At 50.8% G+C, this 11402-nt stretch overlaps 1 non-coding gene across 1 annotated transcript; it reads right to left on the bottom strand.

Moving 5' to 3' along the window:
- Positions 1 to 7680: 7680 nt before the first annotated feature.
- Positions 7681 to 7753, bottom strand: TRNAG-ACC. Its single transcript has one exon. It is a non-coding gene; the product is annotated as a tRNA-Gly (tRNA).
- Positions 7754 to 11402: the final 3649 nt, after the last annotated feature.

Here is an 11402-nt window from a genome sequence, read left to right as displayed (position 1 = left end):
TGCATCTGGCTTCTGCCTGCAAGCCTGCACTCCGCGGGCCTCCATCACCCAGCTGCCGTGAGCTCAGCATGCTGCTGGAGAAGGTGCGTGTTCACAAAGAGACAGGTGCTCCCTTCCACCTCCCAGCCTCCTAGGATGAGACTGGGCCCGTGTCCTGGTTCCGGCCAGTGGATTGTGAGTCGCTTTCCCGCCCGGCGGATGCCGATTTACTTTAAGGTTAACGGAGTGTGGGCTCCAGGGCCCTCACTTGACCCGGCCCCTCTCTCTGGGGCCCATGGGTATGTTGTTTTTGTAGTTTCTGTGTACAATGGTGTTGGAGCAGCCGTAAAAATGTATATGTAAAATATAGGTTAAAAATACATACATATGTTATATGTATAATTTTGTAAAACTTTTCTTAGAGAGCGCTCCTAAGCTGTGTAAGTTTCAGACCGAGAAAACCTAGATGTGCCCCTTTGGCTGAAGTAATACACACCTCCGCCATCCCGCTCTCCCCTCTTCTGCAGTGGCCCTGGAGGCCAGAGCCACCAGATGAAGGAGGGCTGCTTGCCCGATGCAGACCTTTATGTGAGTGGGAATAAAGCTATCCAGTGAAGTCATCGAGGCGTGGGGATTTTTTATACAGCTTAACCTACGATGCTGACCCATATACACACGTTCTTATTCCCATTTTACAGAAGTGGAGACTGAGGCTTTGTCCTTGGTGAGTAGTGTTGGCGCTCCCAGAGCTGTGGTGGAGGGGCAGGGACTTGGGGCTTACTTCCCACAGAGACCAGGACCATACGAACCCTGGTCTGTGGACCCTAGTTCAGAGCTGTGAGCACTGGAGCCTTGGGTTAGGCCAGGTGTCCCAGAAGCTTCATGGAGACCAGCCCCATCTCCCAAGGAACCCCAGAGGGAGGGGTAGCTGTTATAGGGCTGAGCTCTCAGCCTGGACTTGCAGGGTGTGGGCAACGCTGGGAGTATCTAAAGGTGTCTGGTTCTCTCCAGGACATCTGGGTCCCGGCAGCCCAGCATCCCTGATGCTAACCTCACAAAGGTCAGAAGTCACAGCCTCAGGGCAATCTGTTTCTCTGTGCATGGATGGAACAAGTTGTCCTGATTTCTGGCACAGCTGTCCCCAGACTGGACTCTAGAACCTGGCTCAGCCCCTTCCTGGGAGTGGGGAGAGGCTACAGCTTCAGAGATCTGAAGGACCAGGGCAGGAGGTGGCTGCGTACTGGGGGCTGGCTCTGCTGGCTCTGGTCTTGGAGGTCAGTGGCTACTGGAGCGCAGGGGATGACAAGGGCCTTTGAACTACAGCTGCAAGGGCGACAGGGAGTTCTTGCTGCTGTCTTAAGGGCAGCATCCTTAATAAACTGTTCCATGCATAGTACTGCATTTGTTCTTCAACAGCTAATCAGAACAGTGACACGTGGGCTGTGTGCCGTGTGTACGTATGTATTTTTCTGGCTACATGCAAGCACAGATGTGCTATGCAAGTGGGCGTGGCCACCATTTTATCTAAAGTGGAGATTGTAATCCTCGCCTAGAATGGTGGGAGGAGTAAATAACAGACTTTGGGCTGGCAGTGGCTTGGCCCAGAACAGCACTTGTTGCATGATACATATTATAATCACTGTTATAATTGCTCTTGCCTCTGTTGTAAATATTTGCGCAGTTTGGTACAAATAGTGCTAGTGCTCCGTCTTGTGTCTGTGCTGGTCCCCAGTCGACTAGGCTGAACTGGTCAGCAGTGCTTGAGCCCCAGTGAGTCCTGCAGCTTCGGGTAACCTCTACCGGCTGAACTGTGCTCCAGTCCTGTCGGGGCTGCTGTGGCCTGGGCTGGTCGACCCTTCTGGGTGTGCCAAGCTGCGCCAGGAAGCTCTGACCCCGCCAGATGCCAGCTGTCGAGTGCCCTCTGCTCTCTCCTGCTGCTGGGTGAGCAGCTGGACAACTCTTTTGGCTTTAGATAGGAAAGACTGCTCCTGAGCAGGGTCTTGTCTAGAAAACTCTCCCCGTCATCTTAGGCCAGGTTCACTAGAAACAGAGGGTAAAACCTGGATTCCTGCAGGAGTCCTGTGTTGAGGGGTGTTCTCAGGAGAAACCTGTAAAGCAGTGAGGGAAGCAGAGGAGGCTTCCTGCCAAGCAGAGATGTGACAGTCCCTTAGTCTGATCCCATGGGGAGCTCTGGAGTTCAGTGAATTATACCAAAGATTTGTCCCAACTGGAGGCAAAGGGGCTGAGATTTAAACTCTGCCACCTGTAAGTCATGGGTAGAGGGTTGCCGTTTAGAAGGATGGACCGATTCCCTGATATCTTCTGATGAGACAGCTCCCATCACCCAAGGGCAGTTCTGTGAAGGGTACAATGTGTGCTGTTGGCAACCCACCCCCTCGGCAGCTGGGGGATGGAGATATGGGCCCAGCAACGGTTCCAAGGGGGGCACTGATCACGCCCACCGCCTCCTCCAGGGCCATTTCTTCTCTTCAAGGATGGTCTTGTATTCTTTCCTGATTCAATTCTGCTTGGCTTAAGAAACACGGATTATCTGGACCTACTGCGTGCCCGGCCATGGGGAGGGTCTGTAATATGCTGAAGTGCACACAGATAATAGGCTGGTCCGGCAGGGTCTGTGGTTGCTTTTGCCAAGGGCTTCCCCCTCTGATCCCATGGGGCTTGCTGTTTTGCTGTAAGACCTGCCCAAGGCCATGTTCACGAAGGCTGTGTGATGGTGTCTGCTTCAAAGCAGATGGAGGGTGCCCTGGAAAATGTGCTTTCTGTTACAAAAGACGTTAGGAAGAACCCGTTTTCTTTGGAATTGGTGCTGGGCGGTGGAGGAAGGGGCTAATGCATGCATGTTTTTTCCTTTTAGCAAACTTTCTAGCCAAGCAAAGGAGGTTGCACAGAGAAGCACTCTCTCTCCTGCTCTCCTCCCCGCCCTCTCCCTCCCTGCTGGGCTGTCTCAGCTGCAGCCCTGGCCTTGTAGCTACTGCAGGGGAAAACAGAAAACCACAGCTATGCAGCACCAAACAGGCCTGCATCATGTTTACGCAATGACAGAGGCCTGGGACCGTCTCCAAAGAGGTGGAGGCCCTTGTGGCGGTTCAGACAGCCCTTCCACATCCAAGGCTGTGCTTCAGAGGCCGAGAGGGCTGAAAGGCCCTTGGCGGTCACTGCCTCCAAGTCTCTCATTTCTCTGGGAGGCCTAGAGACAGGGAGTGAGCTGGCTAAGGTCGTGCAGAGCACCAAAATCTGGTTGGGGAATGGGGGAGGGAGGCTGAGGCTGAGGTTCCTAGGGGTGGGAGAGGGAGGACTCGTTCAGCTCAAGTGTGGCTGCTCTCAGCTCCTGCCCACACCTCCTCTCATGTCGAATCAGCTGCTGGCCTACACCCTGAGGTCACCATCACCGGACAAGAACAAAGAAGGGGAAGCAGAGGAGACCAGGCCTCCGAGCTGGCCTGCAGAAGCTCTGTTTTCCCAGCCTCACGTCTTGTACTGAAGGGACGAAGACTGGGACCTCTGCTGATAGACCGGGGGCCTGAGAGGGCCTGGGTTCCGCCTGGAGTCACTATGGGGATTTTCTTCGCTGCCACTGCCCTTCAAATACCTCTTGCCTCTCCCTGTCCCATTCTCATCTCATGACCTTGTCTCCCGTTTCTGCGCAAAACTGGGATGGATTTCTTTTCTTTCCATCTTCGATCTGTTCATCATGGGTGCCCAGCCTCTCCCGCTGGCAAAGGAGGGGGAACCCGTATCCTGGCTCTCCCTTCTCCTGTGCTGTCCCATCCCTTCGAGACTGGCTCCAGGAATTCACATCCTTCTTCTGCAACACCAACCCCTCCCCAGGCTGGGGGTCCTGCTCAATGCGAACAAATTGACTCAGTTTCGGAGGCTGCCATCTCAGTCTCCCACTGTTTCACTCCTCAAAAAAAACATGTGGCCAGCCTTGCTTCAGAACTCTGGAAATCTGGCCACTGGTTTCCACTCTGCTCCAGTGTCTTTGAGGTCACCAATGAGTGGTCAAACCTTAGTCCTACTCTACCTAGTCTCTGTCTTATATCTGACACTGTGACCCCCACCCCACCACCGCTTGGTCATCTCTCCCACCCCTCTTTCTCAGAACAACTCTAGGATCCCTCCTCAGTCTCCAGAAATGCCTCCTCCTCTGTCTGATGTCCAGTACTGGTTCTTCCTCTGCTTTCTAGTCTTGACGCTTTTTGCCTAGGAGATGAGTGTGAAATAAGGAAAGCTTCGTTTATTCCTATGGATATAGCTCTGTCTACATTGTTGAAGACTTGAAAGTCGCACTCTGGGATCACTCCTCCATTCTTTGCTCTGAATCTGCATGGACCATGGTCTATTGGATCCCCTGGCTGGCCGTCTCCCAAGTTTCTAATTAGAATCATTATCTCCTACATCAAGCTCAACATCTTCTCCACCAACCTCCTCCATTCTTGGTTGAAAGTGTCACTTCGTCGCCAGTGTCTGTGATCTAGGTTTCATCCTTGTGGTAGGCTGAGTGACGCCTCTCCCCCGCCCCAAGATACTGACATCCTAATCCCTTTGCAGATGTGGTTAAGTTTAAGATTTTGAGATGGGGAGATTATCTTGGATTATCTGGGAGAGCCTGGCATAATCATACCAGACCTTGTAAGAGGGAAAGAGGAGGGTTAGAGTGAGTAGTAGATGTGATAATGGAAGCAAGAGGTTGGAGTGATGTGGCCACAGGCCAAGGATTGCTGGCAGTCACTGGAAGAGGCGAGGAAGGGTCTTTCCTCTGGAGTCCCCAGGAGGAAGAGCCCTGTGGACACCTTGATTTTAGCCCTGTGAGATGCATTTTGAACTTCTGGCCTACAAAACTGTGAGAGAATAAATATATGTGGTTTAAGTCGGTAGGTTTGTGGCAACCTGTGATAGCAGCCATGGGACCCTGATAGGGTTCTAACCTTCTCCATCACAGGCTAGACTCGTATGTCCCAAATCCTATCACATTTCTCTCCAAACCATCTTTCAGGTTTGCTCCCTCCTTTCTACCGTCAAGCCCATAACATGACCATTTCTCCCAAGAGATTTAACCTGATTACCATCTCTTTCTAAACCATCCATTCTATGGCTTCAAGAGTGAGGCTCTGACCTGCGTTTTATGGAGAAGATGGTCCCTTCTTTCACAGCCTTGACTTACAGAGCAGGAGACTGATGTGCTTAGACTGTGGGCAGTGTGTGTGATGATCAGTGCTCTGGCCTCTCTCTCCCGCCCGTATCCCTACCTCGTGCCCTACCACCTGGTCTCATGGGACGACAGCGGCAGGTGCTCTCGCTGGTGCCGTTTCCTCACTTGAAAATTCTCCTCTGTGACTTCTACTCAATCTTGAAGAGTCTGGGCCTTTTTAGACCTCAGTTTTCTCATCTGTCCCATGAAGGAGCTTGTCCAGAGGAGCTCCAAAGCTGTATGGAACTCTTCACTCTGAATAACTAAACCAAGTAGATTTTGTTGATCACCAGTGCTCAAAATGTACCTCAGTGGCCATGAACCCGCCCCATCTTGGGAATCAATGGTGTGTAACTGGTTGACTTCCCAGTGATGCCCTCTCAGAGTCAGTGGGGTGTGCATACATGTGCAGCATATGTGGGCTTGTGCTTGTGTGTTTTAGGGGGAACAACAGAATTCGAAACAGTTTATTAAAGAGCTGCTAAAGGCGCCTTGGCTATGAAATTTCTCTAGGAAAAAAAAATCTCTATTTTGACGATTTAAGTGTTAATGATTCAAAACCATATGGATCGCATTTTCCTCCCATCCGTATGGTTTTTAAAAAGTATCAGTGAGACTGCTTAGGGCAAAATGCATTTATGATTCTATCGATCCGGCAGCTTTGCGAGGGCTGTTCAGCAGATCTGAGTGAGAGGAGAGCCTGGTGGGCCAGGATGTGGGCCCGTCCCTGGGCTCTCTCCTCAGAGTCTCCAAGGAAAATCGCTCTTGGCGCCTGGGGAGAGTTTTCAGCATGCAACTTGGTAGGAAAGAAACGCTGCATCCTGGTGGTTTTTTTTTTTTTTTTTTTTTTTTTTTTTCAAAACCTCCAGAACTAATTTTAAAATGACTTAGGCTTTGGCAGACTGAAGAGGTGTTAACTCAAACCTGGGTGTATTTCAAGGGAAATGTAATTAGAAAAATGCTCTCCTAGTTAGCTGGGAGACTGTGCCGAGCACTACAGATTCTTGTTGGAGAACTGTTTGGTGAGATAAAAATGTGCTGCATCAGGGTCAAAGTGCAGACATGCACATGGGCTCCCCACCTCCCTCTCCTGCCCAGGTACTTAGGCCATGAAACCCAGTGTGAAAGGGACACGTGTAGAGACCGAGCAGGGGTTCCTGCCATCTCCACCTAGTCCTGCCCTGAAGGACCAGGTTGTAGCTGAGCCAGTTAATGCTGGTATCTTCCATGAACCAGAGTAAGATGGAGTGAGGGCACCTGGTTGACGGTGAGGGCAGGTTTTGATCCATACAGATTCCTTGGCTTAACTTTTTTCTGAGTCCAGTCAGAAGACTCTGCCAGTTGGTCTGATTTGGGCATCTCTGGCTTATGGGTTAAGTCCCACCTCCCTGTGTGATTGTCCCACAGCCCTCCTCCATCATGTTTCTTTTGCTAATAGCCCTTCCAGAATGTTCATGACCCCACTCGTACCCACCTGGTTCAGGCATCCCTCTGCCTGGGACACCAGGTCCCCTTTCTTCTCTAGAACAATCCATCCTGCCAGGACCCATCAGAAATTCTGCTTCTCCTGTGGAGAAGCTCCTACGGGAGTTTGTCCCTCCTTTCACTTTGACCCTTCAGCACAGCGGATACACATCTGTGACCGCACTGTCTACAGCACTGCATGTTGTCTCCCCATCAGGCCTGAATCTTGGCCCCAGCCTTGTGCTCTTGTGCAGAAGTGACTTGTCAGACTTATATGCACATGGTTGGAGACTAGCATGGGGCTTGACGTGTGGCCAAGTGGGATGAATGTGGGATGAATGTGGAGTGAATAGGGTAAACTTTGGGGATCTCTAGCACTGTTTCAGCCATCCATTCGTTTGACCATTTACTGGTCAATCTGCCCATCCATTTACCTGTCCAACCACGCACCACCCATCCATCCATCTATCCTTCCAGCCACCTACCCATCCATCCTCCACCATCCTTCCATTCACCTATTACCCATTTGTCCTTCCATCTACCTCTCCACTGACCCATGAGGGAATCATTCAACAGGTTGGATGCTTTTTCTTTGATCACACTGCATTCACTATAAAATGATCTTGGACTTTTTCAAGCCCTTAGACTCTGCTAGCATATTCTAACAAACAACCAAGGACTACCCACCCAGCTCTATCTTATCTTAATATTATGCCATATGTACTTTAGATTTTCTTATTAAGAATGAAAACACTGTTAGAAATGATTGAAGAATCATATGTGAATCTCCACAATTCTGTCTTTCTTCTCATCTTCCCGAAGATAGTATTTCTCATTCTCATGCATATTTTAATTTTTTTTTGCTATGCATTTATGTGTTCACAGACAATAGGTAGGTTGGTTTTTCAGGTTTTAAAGTTCTACTCAAATGATATTCCTCTGTATGTGTTATTTTTAAAAAGCTTTTAAAATTTATTTTTAAATTTTGGGGAGGAGGTAATTAGATTTATTTATTTGTTTCTAAATGGAGGCACTGGGGATTGAACCCTGGACCTCATGCATGGTAAGCACGTGCTCTACCACTGAGCTATAGCCTCCCCCCATGTGTCATTTTATAACTTGATTTATTTCTGCTTATTCTTATGATCCTGTTGCACTTTTTACGTGCCTCTCCATTAAAGCAATTAGCTTGCCATACGATCATCTTTGTCTCCGCATTTGGGTTGTAAGCACACTCCTGGGGGGCAGAGAGCCCATCTGCACAGCCCCACTTCCCCAGCACTTGGCATAGTCTAGTCAGTTGATGGTGTGGATAATGGGCAAACTTCTGAGTGCCACTGCTATGCCAAGCACTGTGCTCTGTGGTGGGCACCCAGCTGTGGCCCAGACTCGGCCCTGACTCCAGGGATCAAAGACAGTCCAGATCAAGGGCCAGGCAAGAAGAGGGGGCGTCTACAGAAAGGCAAAGGAAGAATGAGAGTTTCTCCTCTCATTCTGAGAGTCTCAGGAAGGGCTTGGCTTGCCACGGGGTGACAGGAGTTAAGCATTGAAAGACAAGTAGAAGTTTCACAGTCAGGTCAAGAGGAAGCAGAACACTCATAGCAGAAGAAACAGCACAGCTGAGACGCGGCTGTCTAACGTCACTGGTTCCTGTTTCCTGGCCTGGGAGATGCCTCCGTTAGAATCTTTTCTTCACTTGAGGCCTTGGGTTCCCTTCCCACGGAACTTTTGAAGCTTTATTTCATTTACCCATTCATCCCTTCATTCGTTCATTCAGCAAAGATTTACTGAACACCTACTACGTGCCGGGCTCTTTGCCCATGCTAGGACACAGCAGTGAGCCATAGGCATGCTTCTTGCCCTCGGTCTTGCGGGGAGTGAGACAGAGAACAAAGCAAACAATTAGGGAAAGTGTCAGACGGTGGGCATTCTCCATGCAGAGTCCTTAAAAAGTCCAATGGGATCTTGAGTTGCAGATCAGGTCCTTACGGGGGTGCTGGGGACTCCTCTCTGAGGAGGGGACACCTTAACTTGAAATGTGAATGAGAAGAAGGAGACAGCCACAGGAAGACCCGGGAGAGCACCCAGAGGGAGAGAACCTGGTGGGTGGGAGGCAGTCGTCAGTTTGCCTGCAGAGCAGGTAAGGGCCCTGTACTTTATTCCAACCAGATGAGGAGACTTAAGAGGGTTTTAAACAGAGAAGTGATGAGATCAGTTAAGTTTAAAATGCATTAAAGGTAAAAGGGCCTGAGTCCTGGAGTCGGAGGGAAGTCAGGAGGCTCCTGTGCAGTCCAGGTTGAGATGGCTGTAGCTGGCCCTGTTGGCTGGCAGCAGTGATGGAGGGAGGTGGCTTTGGAGTGTGTTTTCCAGGCCAAGTTCATAGGATGGCTGGAGGAGGAGACGGAAAGGGCGAGTTTGTGACCTTGAGCCTTGGGTGGATAGTGGATGTCACGGTCACTGGAAGAGGAGCAGATTTGGAGGTTGGGGCAGGAATAAAGAGTTTTACTTTAGCCCCATTGGATTTTGAAATGCCTCTGAGATAGCTAAGTGGAGCTGCCGATCAGGTGACTCATGTTGGGGTCCTAGAGAGAGGCCGCAGCTGGAGATGCAGCTCTCTGGGCATCTGTCCTTAGAGTGGGGATGGTATCTGGTAACTGGTAGGTGCCCTGTCCCAGCCACCTACCAGTAGATGCTGCTCACAGCCTCCCCCCCCACATTCACCATGTACCTTCTGAGGGTTGAGCAGGGAAGGGATTAATGTGCCCATTTTAGAGCTGGGGAAACAGAGGCCCAGCAAGGGCAGTGAGAGGTCTGACCACCCAGGCAGAGCCAAGATCCCATGCCCTGCCCCGGGCGGGGATTCTCTTCCTGTAGGCCTCCACATAGCTGGGTGAAGGAGGGCAGCTTCAGCCTTCTCTGGGTCTCTGGATCTTCCTCTGTAAACTCCCTTTTTCATTTTCACGATGCATCCAGGATCAAAGTGGCTAAAAGGTACCAGAGTCAGAGCTCACACCAGGCCTGCCCTGCACATGCTCGTGTGTTCTGGCTGTCCTGGTGACCAGTGCCGGCCAGGGGCTGACGGGCCCCCAGTGGGGAGCACCATGTCGGGTTACTAACCCTCCACATTGTCAAGGAAGGGCAACAACCAGATCTAAGCTTACGGCGGGCAGGGAAAGGGCTTAGAAAAATCATAGCTTGCACCCCTAAGCGCTTGCTGTGGGCGTGGTTCTAAGTACTTGCACGTATTACGCACTTGGAAAGTAAGTACCCGAATCCTAGTCATTTTACAGAGGGCCAGCAAGGCACGCCTTGGTGAAAGGATCTTGATCCTCAAGATCCTTCAGCCCTCAGCAGTCCCCTCCCTTCCCCAGCTCCCACCTCTCCCTCACCCCTCAGGGTGCCACGGTGAGGAGCAGAACTGGGACTCAGACCCAGGCAGTCAGATTGTGAAGCTCAACCCTGGGCCACTTCACTCCAGGTGATGTTAAATCAGTAAGTGGTTGTCATCTATCGTGTCAGAGGTGGGGAAACTGAGGCCCTGTGTGTGAGCAGTTTCCAGCAGGAACACACAGAAGCCAAAGGTGCCCATGGCTAAGACCTTGTGTTGGAAGGAGGTTCTGGGGACAAGGTTCCCTAGGACACGGGTCTCTGCCTGACTGTTTGCGATAAGCCCTTGACAACGTAAACAGCTGTGTCCCGGGGAAACAGGAAGGGCAGACAGAAGGCCCTGGCACATGGGTCGTGGCCAGATTAGCTAATGGCTGGGAAGGACAGGCTCACGCGTCTGGGCTGTGCTTCCCGCCCACAGGGAGCTGCTGTCAGGGAAGGGGAAGACACAGGGCCCCTTTCAGGGATGGGGAAGCCTGGCCTCCACTTCTCCCACCAGCTAAGCAACTGAGTGACCCCCGGCAGGGCCTGGTCCTCTGCTGGGCTTCACCAGCTTTGTCTGTAAAACCAGGGCTGGGTTAGAGTCAGATCTTCCACTCAACAAGTAAACATAGTTAGGCCTTCGCATCTGCGGGTTCCACATCCACGGATTCTACATCCACGGGTTGAAAATATTTGGGAAAAAAATTCCAGAAAGTTCCAAAAAGCAAAACTTGATTTGCTGTAATCCAGCAACAATTTATGTAGCACTTACACTGTATTTACAAAGGTTTACAGAGCACTTCCATTGTATTGGGTATTATAAGTAATCTAGAGATGATTTACAGCATACGAGAGGATGTGTGTAGGTTACAGGCAAATATTGCACCACTTTAGATAAGGGACTTGAGCATCCACGGCTTTTGGTATCTGTGAGGCCCTGGAGCCCATCCCTGTGGATACGGAGAGACAATTATACTGAGTGCCTACTCTGTGCCATATGAGGGGCAGCGGTGGCTGGGAACCACACCCTGCCTCATGTCTTAGTGAGGTACCAGCAGCTGGACACTGAGCAGTCTGTGATGATGTCCCTGCCTGGGTGGGGAAGGCATAGCGTTAGGGGGCATCTCCTTGACAGGCCCGTGGAGGAGCCCTGGAGGAAATGACTTCTAGGATGAAGACTGAAATGTGAATAGGAGCTAACAGAGCAGAGGGAACCGCCAGGGTAGAGGCTCAGAGGCTGGTGAGCATGTCACATTTAAGATTGAAAGGAACTCGATTTTTTTTTTTTTATTGAGGGAAAAGTCACATAACATAGAATTAGCTGACTCGTAGGTATTTCATACATCCAACGTGCAGCCATCGCCTCTGTCTAGTTCCA

This window comes from Camelus ferus, chromosome 11 (assembly GCF_009834535.1).
Source record: "Camelus ferus isolate YT-003-E chromosome 11, BCGSAC_Cfer_1.0, whole genome shotgun sequence".
Lineage (NCBI taxonomy): Eukaryota > Metazoa > Chordata > Mammalia > Artiodactyla > Camelidae > Camelus > Camelus ferus.
This window is presented reverse-complemented; position numbering and strand designations above follow the sequence as displayed.